Below are 5,524 nucleotides of genomic sequence, written 5' to 3'. Positions count from 1 at the left end.
CAAATGATGACACCACATAGAAAGCCGCTATCCCCGGGATTCAAATTGATTTTTTTATTTTGGATTACATATCGATTCATTCTCTGATCTGACAGTTGCGACAAGGCCACTTTATGTTTGTCGAAAAAGCACTTGATTTGATGAGGGATATGGATGATGCCTTGAAGTAATTGACACAGTGAGCGTAAACCATCGTAAGACTTCATGGAGACTGGTGTCTAACAAATGGGCACTAACTTGTGCATTTTTCGCGGCTGTTGCCGTACAGGGCTCGAATCAATTTGGCTGGAGGATGGGATTAAAATGAAGTCATTTTGACGAGTGTGAAACAGACAGGAAGTGTATGAGGTTTTTATGTTTTTCACACCGATGGGGACGTGTAAGTGACCGGCCCTCCATATTGGCACCAGTGGTGAAACAGATGGGTATGAAATCTCAAATAATCGGGTGTGGTGGTTTTTAAATGGTCGAGGAAATAGGCATGAGGTGTTTGAGTGGCATTTGAGTTTAGTTAACACTTGCTCTTGAAATTTATCCTTGGGACGTTTAAGCAAGACTACTTAAAGGACATTGACTCTGATGGTACAATGGGCTTCACTTTGTTCAAACAAATTTTGTGTAATGGAAATTATTCTTGTATTAATATGATGCCCTTTGCGTGAAAAAAGTTTAATTTCTTCTTCGTCTTCTCCCAACATGTAATCCAAGATAACCAGATTTGTTGGACTGTGTCGGACACGATCCCATCGTCTTCGCAAGGAATGCCTTCAACAAAGACAATGGATTCTCCTTGACTTCAAGTAGGGTGTAAGCAGACTGCAACTATTTGTAACACCACACAATGCGTTGGGGTGGACGATTCATCCAATCAATGATCTTTGTGTTTGATCATGCGTTTCACAAATTTGGTTTTGCCTGCACCACGTGACACAGCAATCAACAGGTCAAAGGGATTGCAAGGATAAAGTGTCTCTCAACTTAGACGATCTAATTTTTCGTCAATGACTTTGAAAGTTAGATGAAGAAGGAGAAACTATAGGGAGGTGTTCAGAATTCTGAGAGTAACAATTGACAGCACACGAGTTTTATATTTTGAGGACACGTTTAATGAATATTCAAATAAATTGACAAATATTAAAATACAAAAGTATTTAAGAGAGAAACGACCATGTACATGAATAAGATGTACATCAATATGGCTAACGTGGAAAAAGTTAAAATGTACAACATTTACTCCATCAAAGTGTACCCCAGGATTTTTAGGGACACGCTCAAATGTTCTTTTAGTCTCTGCACCATTTACAGTCTATAATCTTTCTTCTAAAAATGACCCTTCATTCGTGTCGATGTGGACTCTCCTGAAATTGGTTTCCTCTGTGTTGGGTTCTCCTACCACTGTTTCTAACACTAGGTGTAAATGTCATATTCACTTTGGGTTAAAGGTCCACCACTTTTCTTGAATCATTTGCACAAATCGTTGGCATTGTCAGACACTTCTTACGTCCAATGATAGAAGCCAAACTGTTTAAAGTCACGCACAACTTTCCAGTCGATAATCTATTGGTGTAATCAAACAGCTATACACATTTGTAGGTATGTGTCGATTGCAGATAATGTTCAATGAATGACTTCTTCACACGGAGGTACACAACTTCTTTTTATCACTATGTTCAGTACTTTTAACACAATGTGTCTTTCGTGGACAGACAAAAATTCATCTGGTCATGATATCTTCGCAAATACTGTTAATAAATAGTCTACAGTGAATCTGCTATTAACCGAAATCTCAGAAACGCAGCCACTAAGAAGCACACGACATGACGTCCCACATTCAATGGAAACAAATGTCGTAAAAGGTGTTGGAAATCCTTCAGTGTCTGAATACCGTCACTTCCTTCCTTCCACGGAATCTGTTGCAACACTACTGATTAGGATCGTGGTATGGTAAGATTTTATGTCCATGTTTCGTTTTGTGACAGAAGTAGTGTCTCCTAATAATCAGTCTTGTTTTACTGTGCAAAACAGCGGCTTACAAATGGAGTAATTATTCCGAATTTGCATTTCGCTGCTATCTTGACAAACTCTTTGTAAATGCGTTCTCTTAGCTTCAAAGGCTAACTATCTGTTATCCTTGGTAAAGTGTCCATGAAGATGAAATTACTTTTTGGGTCCTTCCAAAGGAAGGCAGTGACGGATCTGAGACCACAGAGTTAATTCTCTTTAAAATTATTCTGCGTGTTGAAAGAAATCGGAACATTAAAACAGACTGCTTACTTGTAAAATCAAATGGTGCCGCTTCAAATTCGTCCGAATCAAGCACATGATCGCCTGAAAAATGTAAACAATATTTAAAACAAATGATTTTATATGAATAATTTTTCATCATGGATACAATCAACAATACCTTGATAAAATTAATCAGACAGGCATACTACACTTTATATCATAGTACGAATGTTAAGAGAATATGTTTAAGAATGTGAACCTTTCATAATAAAGGGATTTAATTCTTGATACTTTTAACTAAAGTAATAGTCGAAATTTCATTGTGTATCATGTCGTGCATGTTCACTTACCAGTGCTTTGCGCTGTAAACTGAAGTATGTTTCTCCAAGCTTAAGTAATTTACATTAAGATGAATGAATGGGTGGATTGATGACAAGATGGATGGGTATATGCATCTATCTTTTCACAATATACAATGAACAGATGACACTTCTGAGTGGTGGGTGGAAGGGTAATACATTTGGCAAGAACTCACATAATGTTTACAATTCAAAATTGTCTATGAAATGCAGCTTACCATTAGTATCAGCAAATTCGAACACCTCATTAACCTCCCCTGGCGGTAGACTCTCCGCTGTCGAAAACTCTTTGGGTGAGATCACATTGTCTCCGTCCAAGTCGTAATGATTGAAATCCTTAGACATAGCCACAACTCTGCTCTGAACGTCTGATATCTCGTCAAAGTGAATCTGTTTTCATTATATATATATATATATATATATATATATATATATATATATATATATATATATATATATATATATATATATATATATATATATATATATATATATATATATATATATATCAGGATAAGAATATACAAGCAAAATAATAAAAACTAACCAAATACAAACTATGTTGCTGTAACCAGTTTCCAACCCGCGACCTCTAGTGTCCTATATATATATATATATATATATATATATATATATATATATATATATATATATATATATATATATATATATCACTACGTTGTATCGTTGCAATACCACGAGATGCATAATTTTTCATTATTTTTTAAAGATATATTTATGCAACGAGCGGTATATCAAGGATACAGCGAACATACTATATTACTGTGTTTATATCGTAAAACATAACATTCTTGCTTTTTGAACTGAGTGTAACTTGACTACAAGCAATTTTTTTTAATCGATGTTTTTCTGTTAGCCCATTAGTCTGCTGCCTGCACAACCAATACAGAGATATAGAATTGTGTGTGTGTGTGAACGATTTTCGGTCATTTAAATATATAAAAATAGTCTGTGTTTAGAACCTTTATACAGGTTTAAGCCAAAGAAAAAGACAGACATTTGGAAAGATTACAGTGTATATCTGCCTCATAAACAGGAAATTTGCCGTAAAGTTTGGTCACACTATTGCTTAACTGTTCCACAGATTTCTGCGTATTTTCGCTTATGCATTAGAGAGAGAAAAGAAATAGTGTACCATGTTAATTTTTTTTAGAAAACTGGATTTGTAACATTTGTTTCTCGTTATGTTATTGCCTCTTTAATGATCAATCAAGTAGAAATTATCATTGATCGATCGACTAATGTTGAAACAATGTTTATGTATGCATATTAATGCGCCACGTGCGGAACAGCTTGATATACGAATAGTACACGGACACGTTAAAAGCCATGTCATTTTTAATGTGTTATATACATATATATATATATATATATATATATATATATATATATATATATATATATATATATATATATGACAGAGCTAGAGAATGGAAATTGAAGGTTAAGAATCAGGAGTTCATTGAACGATAAATCAGCCTTTTAAAGGAATACAAACGTTCCAAGAACTTCATTATTAATCCAAATTATGTTATCCAAAGAAGCTATTTTTTACTTAAATGGTATAAATCTCGTCTTAATATCTGCCTTTATCACATTCTTGCCAAAAATGTCAGGAGATCTGATCCATATATTATTATTATTATTATTATTATTATTAAAAATCTATGAAGTCGTTTCCTCAATTCAAGCACAGTATCTGACTCCGTGTTTCGGTAAAGAACTCTTTGATTTCCTTAAAGTATTTATTCTATTATAGTATTGACTACAAATCAAGTGAATATGTTGTACCATATAACTCATTTGACTTTTTAACGCCCGATTTAGAAAATCTGAAAGAACGTGCACTTACACCTCTCTTGCATAGGTCGCTGCATTCGATATGGCAACCAGATTCCAAGCTAATAGGGCACAGCTTTCGACAAGCAAATCCACAGTCGGGTTTGATAGCTTTTATAATCCCTGTAGCATTTACGTAAGCTTCGAAGACATCGAGCAGCAGAACCAACAGAATCAAACACACCTTAAAAGTTGACATTGTCGAACGTTTTCTAAAATATATGTATACAGAATGGAATGATCGCATGATATTCCTACATTTAACATGATCTTTTCAAAAATAACACGTTGATAATTTTATGATTGCGCATGAAAACTAGAAGGAAATAAAACAAATGAATATATGTCTTGAGTATCTAACTTTTTATCCGTTTTTTAAATATCGTAGATATGTATGAAATCATGAAACTGTTTCGCAAATACAAAGCCATGTGGACAAAAGTGAGAAAGCCATGTGTCTATGCATGTATTTGACTCAAAGATGGCTATCTTGGTACTGGCTGGTAAATACAAAGTAATTTAGATGAAAAGTTGTCAGCAAAAGTAATGGACCTCCGGTCGTAAGGCAGCCTCAGATACCATTAGTTGGGTGACAACGTTTAAGTACTGAGTCCAATACCGATAATTGTCAATTATTACTTTTTGTGGACAATGACTGAATGAAACTGATTAAGTGATGAGATTTGGTTACTGGATTTACGGGCGGCAGAGAACGGGGAAATTATAAATATACATATTTCTCATTTTTCTCATACGCAAGCATCCGATGCAACTTTACGCTTTTAATATTTTTGAAACAAACCTTAATCACGTAGGCAAAATCTAAGATAACCAGTACAATTTGCAGACATGAATAAAAATGACAAAATGAGATAAAATCATGTACCAGGAGTTCCAAAAACGTATAGATATACATAACGCCAGTTTCCAGATAATACAACAAAGGATTATTACAGTGCTTACAGTGCATATGGTAGAGAAGCAGAATATTTTTTAGGTTTACGTGCTTTTAAGGTGTGGGGTGTTTTTAGAGAGGGGGCAACTATTGAAAAATATGCGTGTATGATAGATGCAGTCAG

At 34.5% G+C, this 5,524-nt stretch overlaps 1 long non-coding RNA gene across 1 annotated transcript; it reads right to left on the bottom strand.

Annotated features, from left to right (window-relative positions):
- Positions 1 to 1,098: 1,098 nt before the first annotated feature.
- Positions 1,099 to 4,719, bottom strand: LOC149803878 (uncharacterized). The gene is made up of 3 exons (XR_016419991.1): positions 4,459 to 4,719; positions 2,804 to 2,975; positions 1,099 to 2,328 (listed from the first exon to the last, which is right to left on the bottom strand). It is a non-coding gene; the product is annotated as an uncharacterized LOC149803878 (long non-coding RNA).
- Positions 4,720 to 5,524: the final 805 nt, after the last annotated feature.

Source organism: Sinohyriopsis cumingii, chromosome 3 (genome assembly GCF_028554795.1).
Source record: "Sinohyriopsis cumingii isolate HCF-2022 chromosome 3, ASM2855479v2, whole genome shotgun sequence".
NCBI lineage: Eukaryota > Metazoa > Mollusca > Bivalvia > Unionida > Unionidae > Sinohyriopsis > Sinohyriopsis cumingii.
This window is presented reverse-complemented; position numbering and strand designations above follow the sequence as displayed.